Raw genomic sequence first — 24,273 nt, 5'->3', positions numbered from 1 at the left:
TTTATTTCCCTCTACCCGCTTCTACCCTTTACTCCTAATACCTCCCACATCCTCTTTCATTTCCCTCTTCCCGCTTCTACCCTCTACTCCTAATGCCTTCCTCATCTTCATTCATTGCCCTCTACCTGCTTCTACCCTCTACTCCTAATACCTCCCTCTTCTTCATTAATTTCCCTCTACCCGCTTCTACCCTCAACGCCTAATACCTTTATCATCTTCATTCATTGCCCTCTTCCCGCTTCTACCCTCTGCGCCTAATACCATCCTCATCTTCATTCATTTCCCTCTTCCCGCTTCTACCCTCTACTCCTAATGCCTTCCTCATCTTCATCCATTGCCCTCTACCTGCTTCTACCCTCTACGTCTAATAACTCCCTGATCTTCATTAATTTCCCTCGACTCGCTTCTACCCTCTACTTCTAACTCCTTCCTCATCTTCATTCATTTCCCTCTACCCACTTCTACACTCCACTCCCAATACCTCCCTCATCTTCATTTATTTCCCTCTACCCTCTTCTACCCTCTACTCCTAATACCTTCCTCATCTTCATTAATTTCATTCTACCCGCTTCTACCCTCTACTCCTAATACCTTCCTCAAGTTCATTCATTTCCCTCTTCCCGCTTCTACCCTCTACTCCTAATACCTTCCTCATCTTCATTCATTTCCCTCTTCGCACTTCTACTCTTTACTCCTAATACCTCCCCATCTTCATTAATTTCCCTCTAACCATTTCTACCCTCTACTCCTAATACCTTCCTCATCTTCAATAATTTCCCTCTTCCCGCTTCTACCCTCTACTCCTAATACCTTCCTCATCTTCATTCATTTCCCTCTTCCCGCTTCTACCCTCGACTCCTAATGCCTTCCTCATCTTCATTTATTTCCCTCTACCCGCTTCTACCCATTACTCCTAATACCTCCCACATTTTCATTCATTGCCCTCTACCCGCTTCTACCCTCTACTCCTAATACCTCCCTCATCTTCATTCATTGCCCTCTACCTGCCTCTACCCTCTACTTCTAATAACTCCCTGATCTTCATTAATTTCCCGCTACTCGCTTCTACCCTCTACTCCTAACACCTTCCTCATCTTCATTCATTTCCCTCTACCCACTTCTACACTCTACTCCCAATAACTCCCTCATCTTCATTTATTTCCCTCTACCCGCTTCTACCCTCTACTCCTAATACCTTCCTCATCTTCATTAATTTCCTTCTACCCACTTCTACCCTCTACTCCTAATACCTTCCTCAAGTTCATTCATTTCCCTCTTCCCGCTTCTACCCTCTACTCCTAATACCTTCCTCATCTTCATTCATTTCCCTCTTCGCACTTCTACGCTTTACTCCTAATACCTTCCTCATCTTCATTTATTTCCCTCTACCCGCTTCTACCCTCTACTCCTAATACCTCCCTCATCTTCATTCATTGCCCTCTACCTGCCTCTACCCTCTACTTCTAATAACTCCCTGATCTTCATTAATTTCCCTCTACTCGCTTCTACCATCTACTCCTAACACCTTCCTCATCTTAATTCATTTCCCTCTACCCACTTCTACACTCTACTCCCAATACCTCCCTTATCTTCATTTATTTCCCTCTACCTGCTTCTACCCTCTACTCCTAATACCTTCCTCATCTTCATTAATTTCCTTCTACCCACATCTACCCTCTACTCCTAATGCCTTCCTCATCTTCATTTATTTCCCTCTACCCGCTTCTACACTTTACTCCTAATACCTCCCACATCTTCATTCATTGCCCTCTACCCGCTTCTACCCTCTACTCCTAATACCTCCCTCATCTTCATTCATTGCCCTCTACCTGCTTCTACCCTCTACTTCTAATAACTCCCTGATCTTCATTAATTTCCCTCTACTCGCTTCTACCCTCTACTCCTAACACCTCCTCATCTTCATTCATTTCCCTCTACCCACTTCTACACTCTACTCCCAATACCTCCCTCATCTTCATTCATTTCCCTCTACCCACCTCTACACTCTACTCCCAATACCTTCCTCATCTTCATTAATTTCCTTCTACCCGCTTCTACCCCCTACTCCTAATACCTTGATCAAGTTCATTCATTTCCCTCTTCCCGCTTCTACCCTCTACTCCTAAAACCTTCCTCATCTTCATTCATTTCCCTCTTCACACTTCTATGCTTTACTCCTAATACCTCCCCCATCTTCATTCATTTCCCTCTACCCATTTCTACCCTCTACTACTAATACCTTCCTCATCTTCATTAATTTCCCTCTTCCCGCTTCTACCCTCTACTCCTAATACCTTCCTCATCTTCATCCATTTCCCTCTTCCTGCTTCTACCCTCTACTCCTAATGCCTTCCTCATCTTCATTTATTTCCCTCTACCCGCTTCTACCCTTTACTCCTAACACCTCCCACATCTTCATTCATTGCCCTCTACCCGCTTCTACCCTCTACTCCTAATACCTCCCTCATCTTCATTCATTGCCCTCTACCGGTCTCTACCCTCTACTTCTAATAACTCCCTGATCTTAATTAATTTCCCTCTACTTGCTTCGACCCTCTACTCCTAACACCTTCCTCATCTTCATTCATTTCCCTCTACCCACTTCTACACTCTACTCCCAATAACTCCCTCATCTTCATTTATTTCCCTCTACCCGCTTCTACCCTCTACTCCTAATACCTTCCTCATCTTCATTAATTTCCTTCTACCCGCTTCTACCCTCTACTCCTAATACCTCCCTCATCTTCATTCATTGCCCTCTACCCGCTTCTACCCTCTACTCGTAATTCCTCCCTCATCTTCATTCATTGCCCTCTACCCGCTCTACCCTCTACTCGTAATACCTCCCTCAACTTCATTCATTGCCCTCTACCTGCTTCTACCCTCTACTCCTAATACCTTCCTCATCCTCATTCATTTCCCTCTACCCACTTCTAACCTATACTCCTAATACTTCACTTATCTTCATTAATTTCCCTCTACCCACTTCTACCCTCTACTCCTAATACCTCCCTCATCTTCATTCATTTTCCTCTACCCGCTTCTACCCTCTACTCCTAATACCTTCCTCATCCTCATTCATTTCCCTCTACCCACTTCTACCCTCTACCCCAATACCTCCCTCATCTTCATTCATTTGCCTCTACCCGCTTCTACCCTCTACTCCTAATACCTTCCTCATCTTCATTCATTGCCCTCTACCCGCTTCTACCCTCTACTCCTAATACCTTCCTCATCTACATTCATTTCCCTCTACCCACTTCTACCGTCTACTCCTAATACCTTCCTCATCTTCATTCATTTCCCTCTACCCACTTCTAACCTATACTCCTAATACCTCCCTCATCTTCAGTAATGTCCCTCTACCCACTTCTACCCTCTACTCCTAATACCTCCCTCATCTTCATTCATTTCCCTCCACCCACTTCTACCCTCTACTCCTAATACCTTCCTCATCTTCATTCATTTCCCTCTACCCGCTTCTACCCTTTACTCCTAATACTTCCCTCATCTTCTTTTATTTCCCCCTACCCGCTTCTACCCTCTACTCCTAATACCTTTACCATCTTCATTCATTTTCCTCTACCCACTTCTACCCTCTACTCCTAATACCTCCCTCTTCTTCATTAATTTCCCTCTACCCGCTTCTACCCTCTATTCCTAATACCTTCCTCATCTTCATTCATTGCCCTCTACCCGCTTCTACCCTCTACGCCTAATACCTTCCTCATCTTCATTCATTTCCCTCTACCCGCTTCTACCCTCTACTCCTAATACCTCCCCCATCTATATTCATTTCCCTCTACCCACTTCTACCCTCTACTCCTAATACCTTCCTCATCTTCATTCATTTCCCTCTTCACGCTTCTACCCTCTACTCCTAATACCTTCCTCATCTTTATTGATTTCCCTCTTCCCGCTTCTAGCCTCTACTCCTAATGCCTTCCTCATCTTCATTTATTTCCCTCTACCCGCTTCTACCCTTTACTCCTAATTCCTCCCACATCTTCAGTCATTGCCCTCTACCCGCTTCTACCCTCTACTCCTAATACCTCCCTCATCTTCATTCATTGCCCTCTACCTGCTTCTACCCTTCTTCTAATAACTCCCTGATCTTCATTAATTTCCCTCTACTCGCTTCTACCCTCTACTCCTAACACCTTCCTCATCTTAATTCATTTCCCTCTACCCACTTCAACACTCTACTCCCAATACCTCCCTCATCTTCATTCATTTCCCTCTACCCACTTCTAACCTATACTCCTAATACCTCCCTCATCTTCAGTAATGTCCCTCTACCCACTTCTACCCTCTACTCCTAATACCTCCCTCATCTTCATTCATTTCCCTCCACCCACTTCTACCCTCTACTCCTAATACCTTCCTCATCTTCATTCATTTCCCTCTACCCGCTTCTACCCTTTACTCCTAATACTTCCCTCATCTTCTTTTATTTCCCCCTACCCGCTTCTACCCTCTACTCCTAATACCTTTACCATCTTCATTCATTTTCCTCTACCCACTTCTACCCTCTACTCCTAATACCTCCCTCTTCTTCATTAATTTCCCTCTACCCGCTTCTACCCTCTATTCCTAATACCTTCCTCATCTTCATTCATTGCCCTCTACTCGCTTCTACCCTCTACGCCTAATACCTTCCTCATCTTCATTCATTTCCCTCTACCCGCTTCTACCCTCTACTCCTAATACCTCCCCCATCTATATTCATTTCCCTCTACCCACTTCTACCCTCTACTCCTAATACCTTCCTCATCTTCATTAATTTCCCTCTTCACGCTTCTACCCTCTACTCCTAATACCTTCCTCATCTTCATTGATTTCCCTCTTCCCGCTTCTAGCCTCTACTCCTAATGCCTTCCTCATCTTCATTTATTTCCCTCTACCCGCTTCTACCCTTTACTCCTAATACCTCCCACATCTTCAGTCATTGCCCTCTACCCGCTTCTACCCTCTACTCCTAATACCTCCCTCATCTTCATTCATTGCCCTCTACCTGCTTCTACCCTTCTTCTAATAACTCCCTGATCTTCATTAATTTCCCTCTACTCGCTTCTACCCTCTACTCCTAACACCTTCCTCATCTTAATTCATTTCCCTCTACCCACTTCAACACTCTACTCCCAATACCTCCCTCATCTTCATTTATTTCCCTCTACCTGCTTCTACCCTCTACTCCTAATACCTTCCTCATCTTCATTAATTTCCTTCTACCCGCTTCTACCCTCTACTCCTAATACCTTCCTCAAGTTCATTCATTTCCCTCTTCCCGCTTCTACCCTCTACTCCTAATACCTTCCTCATCTTCATTCATTTCCCTCTTCGCACTTTTACGCTTTACTCCTAATACCTCCCCCATCTTCATTCATTTCCCTCTACCCACTTCTACCCTCTACTCCTAATACCTTCCTCATCTTCATTAATTTCCCTCTTCCCGCTTCTACCCTCTACTCCTAATACCTTCCTCATCTTCATTCATTTCTCTCTTCCCGCTTCTACCCTCTACTCCTAATACCTTCCTCATCTTCATTTATTTCCCTCTACCCGCTTCTACCCTTTACTCCTAATACCTCCCACATCTTCATTCATTGCCCTCTACCCGCTGCTACCCTCTACTCCTAATACCTCCCTCATCTTCATTCATTGCCCTCTACCTGCTTCTACCCTCTACTTCTAATAACTCCCTGATCTTCATTAATTTCCCTCTACTCGCTTCTACCCTCTACTCCTAACCCCTTCCTCATCTTCATTCATTTCCCTCTACCCACTTCTACACTCTACTCCCAATACCTCCCTCCTCTTCATTTATTTCCCTCTACCCGCTTCTACCCTCTACTCCTAATACCTTCCTCATCTTCATTAATTTCCTTCTACCCGCTTCTACTCTCTACTCCTAATACCTTCCTCAAGTTCATTCATTTCCCTCTTCCCGCCTCTACCCTCTACTCGTAATACCTTCCTCATCTTCATTCATTTCCCTCTTCGCACTTCTACACTTTACTCCTAATACCTTCCTCATCTTCATTTATTTCCTCTACCCGCTTCTACCCTCTACTCCTAATACCTTCCTCATCTTCATTAATTTCTCTCTTCCCGCTTCTACCCTCTACTCCTAATGCCTTCCTCATCTTCATTTATTTCCCTCTACCCGCTTCTACCCTTTACTCCTAATACCTCCCTCATCTTCATTCATTGCCCTCTACCCGCTTCTACCCTCTACTCGTAATACCTCCCTCATCTTCATTCATTGCTCTATACCCGCTTCTACCCTCTACTCGTAATACCTCCCTCATCTTCATTCATTGCCCTCTACCCGCTTCTACCCTCTACTCCTAATAACTCCCTGATCTTCATTCATTTCCCTCTACCCGCTTCTACCCTCTACTCCTAATACCTTTCTCATCTTCATTCATTTCCCTCTACCCGCTTCTACACTCTACTCCCAATACCTCCCTCATCTTCATTAATTTCCCTCTACCCTCTTCTACCTCTACTCCTAATACCTTCCTCATCTTCATTCATTGCCCTCTACCCGCTTCTACCCTCTACTCCTAACACCTCTCTCATCTTCATTCATTGCCCTGTACCCGCTTCTACCGTCTACTCCTAATACCTTCATCATCTTCATTAATTTTCCTCTACCCACTTCTATTTTCTACTCCCAATACCTCCCTCATCTTCATTCATTTCCCTCTACCCGCTTCTATCCTCTACTCCTAATACCTTCCTCATCTTCATTCATTGCCCTCTACCCGCTTCTACCCACTACTCCTAATACCTCTCTCATCTTCATTCATTACCTCTACCCGCTTCTACCCTCTACTCCTAATACCTCCCTCATCTTCTTTCATTTCCATCTACCTGCTTCTACCCTCTACTCCTAATACTTCCCTCATCTTCATTCATTTCCCTCTACCTGCTTCTACCCTCTACTCCTAATACCTTCCTCATCCTCATTCATTTCCCTCTACCCACTTCTAACCTATACTCCTAATACTTCCCTCATCTTCATTAATTTCCCTCTACCCACTTCTACCCTCTACTCCTAATACCTCTCTCCTCTTCATTCATTTCCCTCTACCTGCTTCTACCCACTACTCCTAATACCTTCCTCATCCTCATTCATTTCCCTCTACCCACTTCTACCCTCTACCCCAACACCTCCCTCATCTTCATTCATTTGCCTCTACTCGCTTCTACCCTCTACTCCTAATACCTTCCTCATCTTCATTCATTGCCCTCTACCCGCTTCTACCCTCTACTCCTAATACCTTCCTCATCTACATTCATTTTCCTCTACCCACTTCTACCCTCTACTCCTAATACCTTCCTCATCTTCATTCATTTCCCTCTACCCACTTCTAACCTATACTCCTAATACCTTCCTCATCTTCATTCATTTCCCTCTACCCACTTCTAACCTATACTCCTAATACCTCCCTCATCTTCAGTAATTTCCCTCTACCCACTTCTACCCTCTACTCCTAATACCTCCCTCATCTTCATTCATTTCCCTCTACCCGCTTCTACCCTCTACTCCTAATACCTTCCTCATCTTCATTCATTTCCTTCTACCCGCTTCTACCCTCTACTCCTAATACCTCCCTCATCTTCTTTTATTTCCCGTTACCCGCTTCTACCCTCGACGCCTAATACCTTTATCATCTTCATTCATTTTCCTCTACCCACTTCTACCCTCTACTCCTAATACCTCCCTCTTCTTCATTAATTTCTCTCTACCCGCTTCTACCCTCGACGCCTAATACCTTTATCTTCTTCATTCATTGCCCTCTACCCGCTTCTACCCTCTGCGCCTAATACCTTCCTCATCTTCATTCATTTCCCTCTACCCGTTTCTACCCTCTACTCCTAATACCTTCCTCATCTTCATTCATTGCCCTCTACCCACTTCTACCCTCTACTTCTAATAACTCCCTGATCTTCATTAATTTCCCTCTACTCGCTTCTACCCTCTACTCCTAACACCTTCCTCATCTTCATTCATTTCCCTCTACCCACTTCTACACTCTATTCCCAATAACTCCCTCATCTTCATTTATTTCCCTCTACCCGCTTCTACCCTCTACTCCTAATACCTTCTTCATCTTCATTAATTTCCTTCTACCCACTTCTACCCCCTACTCCTAATACCTTCCTCAAGTTCATTAATTTCCCTCTTCCCTCTTCTACCCTCTACTCCTAATACCTTCCTCATCTTCATTCATTTCCCTCTTCGCACTTCTACGCTTTACTCCTAATACCTTCCTCATCTTCATTTATTTCCCTCTACCCGCTTCTACCCTCTACTCCTAATACCTCCCTCATCTTCATTCATTGTCCTCTACCCACTTCTACCCTCTACTCGTAATTCCTCCCTCATCTTCATTCATTGCCCTCTACCCGCTTCTACCCTCTACTCGTAATACCTCCCTCATCTTCATTCATTGCCCTCTACCCGCTTCTACACTCTACTCCTAATACCTTCCTCATCTTCATTCATTTCCCTCTACCCGCTTCTACCCTCTACTCCTAATACCTCCATCATCTTCTATTATTTCCCGTTACCCGCTTCTACCCTCGAAGCCTAATACCTTTATCATCTTCATTCATTTTCCTCTACCCACTTCTACCCTCTACTCCTAATACCTCCCTCTTCTTCATTAATTTCCCTCTACCCGCTTCTACCCTCAACGCCTAATACCTTTATCATCTTCATTCATTGCCCTCTACCCGCTTCTACCCTCTGCGCCTAATACCTTCCTCATCTTCATTCATTTCCCTCTACCCGCTTCTACCCTCTACTCCTAATACTTTCCTCATCTTCATTCATTGCCCTCTACCCACTTCTACCCTCTACTCCTAATACCTTCCTCATCTTCATTAATTTCCCTCTTCCCGCTTCCACCCTCTACTCCTAATGCCTTCCTCATCTTCATTCATTGCCCTCTACCTGCTTCTACCCTCTACTCCTAATACCTCCCTCTTCTTCATTAATTTCCCTCTACCCGCTTCTACCCTCAACGCCTAATACCTTTATCATCTTCATTCATTGCCCTCTACCCGCTTCTACCCTCTGCGCCTAATACCATCCTCATCTTCATTCATTTCCCTCTTCCCACTTCTACCCTCTACTCCTAATGCCTTCCTCATCTTCATCCATTGCCCTCTACCTGCTTCTACCCTCTACTTCTAATAACTCCCTGATCTTCATTAATTTCCCTCTACTCGCTTCTACCCTCTACTTCTAACACCTTCCTCATCTTCATTCATTTCCCTCTACCCACTTCTACACTCCACTCCCAATACCTCCCTCATCTTCATTTATTTCCCTCTACCCTCTTCTACCCTCTACTCCTAATACCTTCCTCATCTTCATTAATTTCATTCTACCCGCTTCTACCCTCTACTCCTAATACCTTCCTCAAGTTCATTCATTTCCCTCTTCCCGCTTCTACCCTCTACTCCTAATACCTTCCTCATCTTCATTCATTTCCCTCTTCGCACTTCTACTCTTTACTCCTAATACCTCCCCATCTTCATTAATTTCCCTCTAACCATTTCTACCCTCTACTCCTAATACCTTCCTCATCTTCAATAATTTCCCTCTTCCCGCTTCTACCCTCTACTCCTAATACCTTCCTCATCTTCATTCATTTCCCTCTTCCCGCTTCTACCCTCGACTCCTAATGCCTTCCTCATCTTCATTTATTTCCCTCTACCCGCTTCTACCCATTACTCCTAATACCTCCCACATTTTCATTCATTGCCCTCTACCCGCTTCTACCCTCTACTCCTAATACCTCCCTCATCTTCATTCATTGCCCTCTACCTGCCTCTACCCTCTACTTCTAATAACTCCCTGATCTTCATTAATTTCCCGCTACTCGCTTCTACCCTCTACTCCTAACACCTTCCTCATCTTCATTCATTTCCCTCTAACCACTTCTACACTCTACTCCCAATAACTCCCTCATCTTCATTTATTTCCCTCTACCCGCTTCTACCCTCTACTCCTAATACCTTCCTCATCTTCATTAATTTCCTTCTACCCACTTCTACCCTCTACTCCTAATACCTTCCTCAAGTTCATTCATTTCCCTCTTCCCGCTTCTACCCTCTACTCCTAATACCTTCCTCATCTTCATTCATTTCCCTCTTCGCACTTCTACGCTTTACTCCTAATACCTTCCTCATCTTCATTTATTTCCCTCTACCCGCTTCTACCCTCTACTCCTAATACCTCCCTCATCTTAATTCATTGCCCTCTACCTGCCTCTACCCTCTACTTCTAATAACTCCCTGATCTTCATTAATTTCCCTCTACTCGCTTCTACCATCTACTCCTAACACCTTCCTCAGCTTAATTCATTTCCCTCTACCCACTTCTACACTCTACTCCCAATACCTCCCTTATCTTCATTTATTTCCCTCTACCTGCTTCTACCCTCTACTCCTAATACCTTCCTCATCTTCATTAATTTCCTTCTACCCACATCTACCCTCTACTCCTAATACCTTCCTCATCTTCATTAATTTCCCTCTTCCCGCTTCTACCCTCTACTCCTAATACCTTCCTCATCTTCATTCATTTCCCTCTTCCCGCTTCTACCCTCTACTCCTAATACCTTCCTCATCTTCATTCATTTCCCTCTTCCCGCTTCTACCCTCTACTCCTAATGCCTTCCTCATCTTCATTTATTTCCCTCTACCCGCGTCTACACTTTACTCCTAATACCTCCCACATCTTCATTCATTTCCCTCTACCCACCTCTACCCTCTACTCCTAATAACTCCCTGATCTTCATTCATTTCCCTCTACCCGCTTCTACCCTCTACTCCTAATACCTTCCTCATCTTCATTAATTTCCCTCTTCCCGCTTCTACCCTCTACTCCTAATGCCTTCCTCATCTTCATTTATTTCCCTCTACCCGCTTCTACCCTTTACTCCTAACACCTCCCACATCTTCATTCATTGCCCTCTACCCGCTTCTACCCTCTACTCCTAATACCTCCCTCATCTTCATTCATTGCCCTCTACCGGTCTCTACCCTCTACTTCTAATAACTCCCTGATCTTAATTAATTTCCCTCTACTTGCTTCGACCCTCTACTCCTAACACCTTCCTCATCTTCATTCATTTCCCTCTACCCACTTCTACACTCTACTCCCAATAACTCCCTCATCTTCATTTATTTCCCTCTACCCGCTTCTACCCTCTACTCCTAATACCTTCCTCATCTTCATTAATTTCCTTCTACCCACTTCTACCCTCTACTCCTAATACCTTCCTCAAGTTCATTCATTTCCCTCTACCCATTTCTACCCTCTACTCCTAATGCCTTCCTCATCTTCATTTATTTCCCTCTACCCGCTTCTACCCTCTACTCGTAATACCTCCCTCAACTTCATTCATTGCCCTCTGCCCGCTTCTACCCTCTACTTCTAATACCTTCCTCATCTTCATTAATTTCCTTCTACCCGCTTCTACCCTCTACTCCTAATACCTCCCTCATCTTCATTCATTGCCCTCTACCCGCTTCTACCCTCTACTCGTAATTCCTCCCTCATCTTCATTCATTGCCCTCTACCCGCTCTACCCTCTACTCGTAAAACCTCCCTCAACTTCATTCATTGCCCTCTACCTGCTTCTACCCTCTACTCCTAATACCTTCCTCATCCTCATTCATTTCCCTCTACCCACATCTAACCTATACTCCTAATACTTCACTTATCTTCATTAATTTCCCTCTACCCACTTCTACCCTCTACTCCTAATACCTCCCTCATCTTCATTCATTTTCCTCTACCCGCTTCTACCCTCTACTCCTAATACCTTCCTCATCCTCATTCATTTCCCTCTACCCACTTCTACCCTCTACCCCAATACCTCCCTCATCTTCATTCATTTGCCTCTACCCGCTTCTACCCTCTACTCCTAATACCTTCCTCATCTTCATTCATTGCCCTCTACCCGCTTCTACCCTCTACTCCTAATACCTTCCTCATCTACATTCATTTCCCTCTACCCACTTCTACCGTCTACTCCTAATACCTTCCTCATCTTCATTCATTTCCCTCTACCCACTTCTAACCTATACTCCTAATACCTCCCTCATCTTCAGTAATGTCCCTCTACCCACTTCTACCCTCTACTCCTAATACCTTCCTCATCTTCATTCATTTCCCTCTACCCGCTTCTACCCTTTACTCCTAATACTTCCCTCATCTTCTTTTATTTCCCCCTACCCGCTTCTACCCTCTACTCCTAATACCTTTACCATCTTCATTCATTTTCCTCTACCCACTTCTACCCTCTACTCCTAATACCTCCCTCTTCTTCATTAATTTCCCTCTACCTGCTTCTACCCTCTATTCCTAATACCTTCCTCATCTTCATTCATTGCCCTCTACCCGCTTCTACCCTCTACGCCTAATACCTTCCTCATCTTCATTCATTTCCCTCTACCCGCTTCTACCCTCTACTCCTAATACCTCCCCCATCTATATTCATTTCCCTCTACCCACTTCTACCCTCTACTCCTAATACCTTCCTCATCTTCATTAATTTCCCTCTTCACGCTTCTACCCTCTACTCCTAATACCTTCCTCATCTTCATTGATTTCCCTCTTCCCGCTTCTAGCCTCTACTCCTAATGCCTTCCTCATCTTCATTTATTTCCCTCTACCCGCTTCTACCCTCTACTCCTAATACCTCCCTCATCTTCATCCATTGCCCTCTACCTGCTTCTACCCTTCTTCTAATAACTCCCTGATCTTCATTAATTTCCCTCTACTCGCTTCTACCCTCTACTCCTAACACCTTCCTCATCTTAATTCATTTCCCTCTACCCACTTCAACACTCTACTCCCAATACCTCCCTCATCTTCATTCATTTCCCTCTACCCACTTCTAACCTATACTCCTAATACCTCCCTCATCTTCAGTAATGTCCCTCTACCCACTTCTACCCTCTACTCCTAATACCTCCCTCATCTTCATTCATTTCCCTCCACCCACTTCTACCCTCTACTCCTAATACCTTCCTCATCTTCATTCATTTCCCTCTACCCGCTTCTACCCTTTACTCCTAATACTTCCCTCATCTTCTTTTATTTCCCCCTACCCGCATCTACCCTCTACTCCTAATACCTTTACCATCTTCATTCATTTTCCTCTACCCACTTCTACCCTCTACTCCTAATACCTCCCTCTTCTTCATTAATTTCCCTCTACCCGCTTCTACCCTCTATTCCTAATACCTTCCTCATCTTCATTCATTGCCCTCTACCCGCTTCTACCCTCTACGCCTAATACCTTCCTCATCTTCATTCATTTCCCTCTACCCGCTTCTACCCTCTACTCCTAATACCTCCCCCATCTATATTCATTTCCCTCTACCCACTTCTACCCTCTACTCCTAATACCTTCCTCATCTTCATTAATTTCCCTCTTCACGCTTCTACCCTCTACTCCTAATACCTTCCTCATCTTCATTGATTTCCCTCTTCCCGCTTCTAGCCTCTACTTCTAATGCCTTCCTCATCTTCATTTATTTCCCTCTACCCGCTTCTACCCTTTACTCCTAATACCTCCCACATCTTCAGTCATTGCCCTCTACCCGCTTCTACCCTCTACTCCTAATACCTCCCTCATCTTCATTCATTGCCCTCTACCTGCTTCTACCCTATTTCTAATAACTCCCTGATCTTCATTAATTTCCCTCTACTCGCTTCTACCCTCTACTCCTAACACCTTCCTCATCTTAATTCATTTCCCTCTACCCACTTCAACACTCTACTCCCAATACCTCCCTCATCTTCATTTATTTCCCTCTACCTGCTTCTACCCTCTACTCCTAATACCATCCTCATCTTCATTAATTTCCTTCTACCCGCTTCTACCCTCTACTCCTAATACCTTCCTCAAGTTCATTCATTTCCCTCTTCCCGCTTCTACCCTCTACTCCTAATACCTTCCTCATCTTCATTCATTTCCCTCTTCGCACTTCTACGCTTTACTCCTGATACCTCCCCCATCTTCATTCATTTCCCTCTACCCACTTCTACCCTCTACCCCAATACCTCCCTCATCTTCATTCATTTGCCTCTACCCGCTTCTACCCTCTACTCCTAATACCTTCCTCATCTTCATTCATTGCCCTCTACCCGCTTCTACCCTCTACTCCTAATACCTTCCTCATCTACATTCATTTCCCTCTACCCACTTCTACCGTCTACTCCTAATACCTTCCTCATCTTCATTCATTTCCCTCTACCCACTTCTAACCTATACTCCTAATACCTCCCTCATCTTCAGTAATGTCCCTCTACCCACTTCTACCCTCTACTCCTAATACCTTCCTCATCTTCATTCATTTCCCTCTACCCGCTTCTACCCTTTACTCCTAATACTTCCCTCATCTTCTTTTATTTCCCCCTACCCGCTTCTACCCTCTACTCCTAATACCTTTACCATCTTCATTCATTTTCCTCTACCCACTTCTACCCTCTACTCCTAATACCTCCCTCTTCTTCATTAATTTCCCTCTACCCGCTTCTACCCTCTATTCCTAATACCTTCCTCATCTTCATTCATTGCCCTCTACCCGCTTCTACCCTCTACGCCTAATACCTTCCTCATCTTCATTCATTTCCCTCTACCCGCTTCTACCCTCTACTCCTAATACCTCCCCCATCTATATTCATTTCCCTCTACCCACTTCTACCCTCTACTCCTAATACCTTCCTCATCTTCATTAATTTCCCTCTTCACGCTTCTACCCTCTACTCCTAATACCTTCCTCATCTTCATTGATTTCCCTCTTCCCGCTTCTAGCCTCTACTCCTAATGCCTTCCTCATCTTCATTTATTTCCCTCTACCCGCTTCTACCCTCTACTCCTAATACCTCCCTCATCTTCATCCATTGCCCTCTACCTGCTTCTACCCTTCTTCTAATAACTCCCTGATCTTCATTAATTTCCCTCTACTCGCTTCTACCCTCTACTCCTAACACCTTCCTCATCTTAATTCATTTCCCTCTACCCACTTCAACACTCTACTCCCAATACCTCCCTCATCTTCATTCATTTCCCTCTACCCACTTCTAACCTATACTCCTAATACCTCCCTCATCTTCAGTAATGTCCCTCTACCCACTTCTACCCTCTACTCCTAATACCTCCCTCATCTTCATTCATTTCCCTCCACCCACTTCTACCCTCTACTCCTAATACCTTCCTCATCTTCATTCATTTCCCTCTACCCGCTTCTACCCTTTACTCCTAATACTTCCCTCATCTTCTTTTATTTCCCCCTACCCGCATCTACCCTCTACTCCTAATACCTTTACCATCTTCATTCATTTTCCTCTACCCACTTCTACCCTCTACTCCTAATACCTCCCTCTTCTTCATTAATTTCCCTCTACCCGCTTCTACCCTCTATTCCTAATACCTTCCTCATCTTCATTCATTGCCCTCTACCCGCTTCTACCCTCTACGCCTAATACCTTCCTCATCTTCATTCATTTCCCTCTACCCGCTTCTACCCTCTACTCCTAATACCTCCCCCATCTATATTCATTTCCCTCTACCCACTTCTACCCTCTACTCCTAATACCTTCCTCATCTTCATTAATTTCCCTCTTCACGCTTCTACCCTCTACTCCTAATACCTTCCTCATCTTCATTGATTTCCCTCTTCCCGCTTCTAGCCTCTACTCCTAATGCCTTCCTCATCTTCATTTATTTCCCTCTACCCGCTTCTACCCTTTACTCCTAATACCTCCCACATCTTCAGTCATTGCCCTCTACCCGCTTCTACCCTCTACTCCTAATACCTCCCTCATCTTCATTCATTGCCCTCTACCTGCTTCTACCCTTCTTCTAATAACTCCCTGATCTTCATTAATTTCCCTCTACTCGCTTCTACCCTCTACTCCTAACACCTTCCTCATCTTAATTCATTTCCCTCTACCCACTTCAACACTCTACTCCCAATACCTCCCTCATCTTCATTTATTTCCCTCTACCTGCTTCTACCCTCTACTCCTAATACCATCCTCATCTTCATTAATTTCCTTCTACCCGCTTCTACCCTCTACTCCTAATACCTTCCTCAAGTTCATTCATTTCCCTCTTCCCGCTTCTACCCTCTACTCCTAATACCTTCCTCATCTTCATTCATTTCCCTCTTCGCACTTCTACGCTTTACTCCTGATACCTCCCCCATCTTCATTCATTTCCCTCTACCCACTTCTACCCTCTACTCCTAATACCTTCCTCATCTTCATTAATTTCCCTCTTCCCGCTTCTACCCTCTACTCCTAATACCTTCCTCATCTTCATTCATTTCTCTCTTCCCGCTTCTACCCTCTACTCCTAATACCTTCCTCATCTTCATTTATTTCCCTCTACCCGCTTCTACCCTTTACTCCTAATACCTCCCACATCTTCATTCATTGCCCTCTACCCGCTGCTACCCTCTACTCCTAATACCTCCCTCATCTTCATTCATTGCCCTCTACCTGCTTCTACCCTCTACTTCTAATAACTCCCTGATCTTCATTAATTTCCCTCTACTCGCTTCTACCCTCTACTCCTAACACCTTCCTCATCTTCATTCATTTCCCTCTACCCACTTCTACACTCTACTCCCAATACCTCCCTCCTCTTCATTTATTTCCCTCTACCCGCTTCTACCCTCTACTCCTAATACCTTCCTCATCTTCATTAATTTCCTTCTACCCGCTTCTACTCTCTACTCCTAATACCTTCCTCAAGTTCATTCATTTCCCTCTTCCCGCCTCTACACTCTACTCGTAATACCTTCCTCATCTTCATTCATTTCCCTCTTCGCACTTCTACACTTTACTCCTAATACCTTCCTCATCTTCATTTATTTCCTCTACCCGCTTCTACCCTCTACTCCTAATACCTTCCTCATCTTCATTCATTTCTCTCTTCCCGCTTCTACCCTCTACTCCTAATGCCTTCCTCATCTTCATTTATTTCCCTCTACCCGCTTCTACCCTTTACTCCTAATACCTCCCTCATCTTCATTCATTGCCCTCTACCCGCTTCTACCCTCTACTCGTAATACCTCCCTCATCTTCATTCATTGCTCTATACCCGCTTCTACCCTCTACTCGTAATACCTCCCTCATCTTCATTCATTGCCCTCTACCCGCTTCTACCCTCTACTCCTAATAACTCCCTGATCTTCATTCATTTCCCTCTACCCGCTTCTACCCTCTACTCCTAATACCTTTCTCATCTTCATTCATTTCCCTCTACCCGCTTCTACACTCTACTCCCAATACCTCCCTCATCTTCATTAATTTCCCTCTACCCTCTTCTACCTCTACTCCTAATACCTTCCTCATCTTCATTCATTGCCCTCTACCCGCTTCTAACCTCTACTCCTAACACCTCCCTCATCTTCATTCATTGCCCTGTACCCGCTTCTACCGTCTACTCCTAATACCTTCATCATCTTCATTAATTTTCCTCTACCCACTTCTATTTTCTACTCCCAATACCTCCCTCATCTTCATTCATTTCCCTCTACCCGCTTCTATCCTCTACTCCTAATACCTTCCTCATCTTCATTCATTGCCCTCTACCCGCTTCTACCCACTACTCCTAATACCTCTCTCATCTTCATTCATTACCTCTACCCGCTTCTACCCTCTACTCCTAATACCTCCCTCATCTTCTTTCATTTCCATCTACCTGCTTCTACCCTCTACTCCTAATACTTCCCTCATCTTCATTCATTTCCCTCTACCTGCTTCTACCCTCTACTCCTAATACCTTCCTCATCCTCATTCATTTCCCTCTACCCACTTCTAACCTATACTCCTAATACTTCCCTCATCTTCATTCATTTGCCTCTACTCGCTTCTACCCTCTACTCCTAATACCTTCCTCATCTTCATTCATTGCCCTCTACCCGCTTCTACCCTCTACTCCTAATACCTTCCTCATCTACATTCATTTTCCTCTACCCACTTCTACGCTCTACTCCTAATACCTTCCTCATCTTCATTCATTTCCCTCTACCCACTTCTAACCTATACTCCTAATACCTTCCTCATCTTCATTCATTTCCCTCTACCCACTTCTAACCTATACTCCTAATACCTCCCTCATCTTCAGTAATTTCCCTCTACCCACTTCTACCCTCTACTCCTAATACCTCCCTCATCTTCATTCATTTCCCTCTACCCGCTTCTACCCTCTACTCCTAATACCTTCCTCATCTTCATTCATTTCCCTCTACCCGCTTCTACCCTCTACTCCTAATACCTCCCTCATCTTCTTTTATTTCCCGTTACCCGCTTCTACCCTCGACGCCTAATACCTTTATCATCTTCATTCATTTTCCTCTACCCACTTCTACCCTCTACTCCTAATACCTCCCTCTTCTTCATTAATTTCTCTCTACCCGCTTCTACCCTCGACGCCTAATACCTTTATCATCTTCATTCATTGCCCTCTACCCGCTTCTACCCTCTGCACCTAATACCTTCCTCATCTTCATTCATTTCCCTCTACCCGTTTCTACCCTCTACTCCTAATACCTTCCTCATCTTCATTCATTGCCCTCTACCCACTTCTACCCTCTACTCCTAATACCTTCCTCATCTTCATTAATTTCCCTCTTCCCGCTTCTACCCTCTACTCCTAATACCTTCCTCATCTTCATTCATTTCCCTCTTCCCGCTTCTACCCTCTACTCCTAATGCCTTCCTCATCTTCATTTATTTCCCTCTACCCGCTTCTACCCTCTACTCCTAATACCTCCCTCATCTTCATTCATTGCCCTCTACCTGCCTCTACCCTCTACTTCTAATAACTCCCTGATCTTCATTAATTTCCCTCTACTCGCTTCTACCCTCTACTCCTAACACCTTCCTCATCTTCATTCATTTCCCTCTACCCACTTCTACACTCTATTCCCAATAACTCCCTCATCTTCATTTATTTCCCTCTACCCGCTTCTACCCTCTACTCCTAATACCTTCTTCATCTTCATTAATTTCCTTCTACCCACTTCTACCCCCTACTCCTAATACCTTCCTCAAGTTCATTCATTTCCCTCTTCCCGCTTCTACCCTCTACTCCTAATACCTTCCTCATCTTCATTCATTTCCCTCTTCGCACTTCTACGCTTTACTCCTAATACCTTCCTCATCTTCATTTATTTCCCTCTACCAGCTTCTACCCTCTACTCCTAATACCTCCCTCATCTTCATTCATTGTCCTCTACCCACTTCTACCCTCTACTCGTAATTCCTCCCTCATCTTCATTCATTGCCCTCTACCCGCTTCTACCCTCTACTCGTAATACCTCCCTCATCTTCATTCATTGCCCTCTACCCGCTTCTACACTCTACTCCTAATAACTCCCTGATCTTCATTCATTTACCTCTACCCGCTTCTACCCTCTACTCCCAATACCTTCCTCATCTTCATTCATTTCCCTCTACCTGCTTCTACCCTCTACTCCTAATACCTCCCTCATCTTCATTCATTTCCCTCTACTCGCTTCTACCCTCTACTCCTAATACCTCCCTCATCTTCAATCATTTCCCTCTACCCATGTCTACCCTCTACTCCTAATACCTCCCTCATCTTCATTCATTTCCCTCTTCCCACTTCTACCCTCTACTCGTAATTCCTCCCTCATCTTCATTCATTGTCCTCTACCCACTTCTACCCTCTACTCGTAATTCCTCCCTCATCTTCATTCATTGTCCTCTACCCACTTCTACCCTCTACTCGTAATTCCTCCCTCATCTTCATTCATTGCTCTCTACCCGCTTCTACCCTCTACTCCTAATAACTCCCTGATCTTCATTAATTTCCTCTACTCGCTTCTACCTCTACTCCTAATACCTTCCTCATCTTCATTCATTTCCCTCTACCAACGTCTACACTCTACTCCCAACACCTCCCTCACCTTCATTTATTTCCCTCTACCCGCTTCTACCCTCTACTCCTAATACCTCCCTCATCTTCATTCATTTCCCTCTACCCGCTTCTACCCTCTACTCCTAATACCTCCCTCATCTTCAATCATTTCCCTCTACCCATTTCTACCCTCTACTCCTAATACCTTCCTCATCTTCATTAATTTCCCCTCTTCCCACTTCTACCCTCTACTCCTAATACCTCCCTCATCTTCATTCATTTCCCTCTACCCACTTCTACCCTCTACTCCTAATACCTCCCTCATCTTCATTCATTTCCATCTATCCACTTCTAACCTATACTCCTAATACCTCCCTCATCTTCATTAATTTCCCTCTACCCACTTCTACCCTCTACTCCTAATACCTACCTCATCTTCATTCATTTCCCTATACCCGCTTCTACCCTCTACTCCTAATACCATCCTCATCTTCATTCATTGCCCTCTACCCGCTTCTACCCTCTACTCCTAATGCCTCCCTCATCTTCATTCATTGCCCTCTCCCCGCTTCTGCCCTCTACTCCTAATAACTCCCTGATCTTCATTAATTTCCCTCTTCTCGCTTCTACCCTCTACTCCTAATACCTTCCTCATCTTCATTCATTTCCCTCTACCCACTCCTACACTCTACTCCAATACCTCCCTCATCTTCATTTATTTCCCTCTACCCGCTTCTACCCTCTACTCCTAATACCTCCCTCATCTTCATTCTTTTCCCTCATCCCTGCTTCCTACCCTCTACTCCTAATACCTTCCTCATCTTAATTCATTTCCTTCTACCCGCTTCTACCCTCTACTCCTAATACCTTCCTCAAGTTCATTCATTTCCCTCTTCCCGCTTCTACCCTCTACTCCTAATACCTTCCTCATCTTCATTCATTTCCCTCTTCGCACTTCTACACTTTACTCCTAATACCGCCCCCATCTTCATTCCTTTCCCTCTACCCATTTCTACCTCTACTCCTAATACCTTCCTCATCTTCATTAATTTCCTCTTCCCGCTTCTACCCTCTACTCTTAATACCTTCCTCATCTTCATTCATTTCCCTCTTCCCGCTTCTACCCTCTACTCCTAATGCCTTCCTCATCTTCATTTATTTCCCTCTACCCGCTTCTACCCTTTACTCCTAATACCTCCCACATCTTCATTCATTGCCCTCTACCCGCTTCTACCCTCTACTCCTAATACCTCCCTCATCTTCATTCATTGCCCTCTACCTGCCTCTACCCTCTACTTCTAATAACTCCCTGATCTTCATTAATTTCCCCTCTACTCGCTTCTACCCTCTACTCCTGACACCTTCCTCATCTTCATTCATTTCCCTCTACCCACTTCTACACTCTACTCCCAATAACTCCCTCATCTTCATTTATTTCCCTCTACCCGCTTCTACCCTCTACTCCTAATACCTTCCTCATCTTCATTAATTTTCTTCTACCCACTTCTACCCTCTTACTCCTAATACATTCCTCAAGTTCATTCATTTCCCTCTTCCCGCTTCTACCCTCTACTCCTCATACCTTCCTCATCTTCATTCATTTCCCTCTTCGCACTTCTACGCTTTACTCCTAATACCTTCCTCATCTTCATTTATTTCCCATACCCGCTTCTTACCCTCTACTCCTAATACCTCCCTCATCTTCATTCATTGCCCTCTACCTGCGTATACCCTCTACTTCTAATAACTCCCTCATCTTCATTTATTTCCCTCTACCCGCTTCTACCTTCTACTCCTAATACCTTCTTCATCTTCATTAATTTCCTTCTACCCACTTCTACCCTCTACTCCTAATACCTTCCTCAAGTTCATTCATTTCCCTCTTCCCCGCTTCTACCCTCTACTCCCTAATACCTTCCTCATCTTCATTCATTTCCCTCTTCGCACTTCTACGCTTTACTCCTAATACCTTCCTCATCTTCATTTATTTCCCTCTACCCGCTTCTACCCTCTACTCCTAATACCTCCCTCATCTTCATTCATTGTCCTCTACCCACTTCTACCCTCTACTCGTAATTCCTCCCTGATCTTCATTCATTTCCCTCTACCCGCTTCTACCCTCTACTCCTAATACCTTTCTCATCTTCATTCATTTCCCTCTACCCGCTTCTACACTCTACTCCCAATACCTCCCTCATCTTCATTAATTTCCCTCTACCCTCTTCTACCTCTACTCCTAATACCTTCCTCATCTTCATTCATTGCCCTCTACCCGCTTCTACCCTCTACTCCTAACACCTCCCTCATCTTCATTCATTGCCCTGTACCCGCTTCTACCGTCTACTCCTAATACCTTCATCATCTTCATTAATTTTCCTCTACCCACTTCTATTTTCTACTCCCAATACCTCCCTCATCTTCATTCATTTCCCTCTACCCGCTTCTATCCTCTACTCCTAATACCTTCCTCATCTTCATTCATTGCCCTCTACCCGCTTCTACCCACTACTCCTAATACCTCTCTCATCTTCATTCATTACCTCTACCCGCCTTCTACCCTCTACTCCTAATACCTCCCTCATCTTCTTTCATTTCCATCTACCTGCTTCTACCCTCTACTCCTAATACTTCCCTCATCTTCATTCATTTCCCTCTACCTGCTTCTACCCCTCTACTCCTAATACCTTCCTCATCCTCATTCATTTCCCTCTACCCACTTCTAACCTATACTCCTAATACTTCCCTCATTCTTCATTCATTTGCCTCTACTCGCTTCTACCCTCTACTCCTAATACCTTCCTCATCTTCATTCATTGCCCTCTACCCGCTTCTACCCTCTACTCCTAATACCTTCCTCATCTACATTCATTTTCCTCTACCCACTTCTACGCTCTACTCCTAATACCTTCCTCATCTTCATTCATTTCCTCTACCCACTTCCTAACCTATACTCCTAATACCTTCCTCATCTTCATTCATTTCCCTCTACCCACTTCTAACCTATACTCCTAATACCTCCCTCATCTTCAGTAATTTCCTCTACCCACTTCTACCCTCTACTCCTAATATCTCCCTCATCTTCATTCATTTCCCTCTACCCGCTTCTACCCTCTACTCCTAATACCTTCCTCATCTTCATTCATTTCCCTCTACCCGCTTCTACCCTCTACTCCTAATACCTCCCTCATCTTCTTTTATTTCCCGTTACCCGCTTCTACCCTCGACGCCTAATACCTTTATCATCTTCATTCATTTTCCTCTACCCACTTCTACCCTCTACTCCTAATACCTCCCTCTTCTTCATTAATTTCTCTCTACCCGCTTCTAACCTCGACGCCTAATACCTTTATCATCTTCATTCATTGCCCTCTACCCGCTGCTACCCTCTGCGCCTAATACCTTCCTCATCTTCATTCATTTCCCTCTACCCGTTTCTACCCTCTACTCCTAATACCTTCCTCATCTTCATTCATTGCCCTCTACCCACTTCTACCCTCTACTCCTAATACCTTCCTCATCTTCATTAATTTCCTCTTCCCGCTTCTACCTCTACTCCTAATACCTTCCTCATCTTCATTCATTTCCCTCTTCCCGCTTCTACCCTCTACTCCTAATGCCTTCCCATCTTCATTTATTTCCCTCTACCCGCTTCTACCCTCTACTCCTAATACCTCCCTCATCTTCATTCATTGCCCTCTACCTGCCTCTACCCTCTACTTCTAATAACTCCCTGATCTTCATTAATTTCCCTCTACTCGCTTCTACCCTCCTACTCCTAACACCTTCCTCATCTTCATTCATTTCCCTCTACCCACTTCTACACTCTATTCCCAATAACTCCCTCATCTTCATTATTTCCCTCTACCCGCTTCTACCCTCTACTCCTAATACCTTCTTCATCTTCATTAATTTCCTTCTACCCACTTCTACCCCCTACTCCTAATACCTTCCTCAAGTTCATTCATTTCCCTCTTCCCGCTTCTACCTCTACTCCTAATACCTTCCTCATCTTCATTCATTTCCCTCTTCGCACTTCTACGCTTTACTCCTAATACCTTCCTCATCTTCATTTATTTCCCTCTACCAGCTTCTACCCTCTACTCCTAATACCTCCCTCATCTTCATTCATTGTCCTCTACCCACTTCTACCCTCTACTCGTAATTCCTCCCTCATCTTCATTCATTGCCCTCTACCCCGTTCTACCCTCTACTCGTAATACCTCCCTCATCTTCATTCATTGCCCTCTACCCGCTTCTACACTCTACTCCTAATAACTCCCTGATCTTCATTCATTTACCTCTACCCGCTTCTACCCTCTACTCCCAATACCTTCCT

This window comes from Ambystoma mexicanum, chromosome 7p (assembly GCF_040938575.1).
Source record: "Ambystoma mexicanum isolate Mex_15411 chromosome 7p, UKY_AmexF1_1, whole genome shotgun sequence".
NCBI lineage: Eukaryota > Metazoa > Chordata > Amphibia > Caudata > Ambystomatidae > Ambystoma > Ambystoma mexicanum.
Note: the sequence above shows the minus strand (reverse complement) of the source record.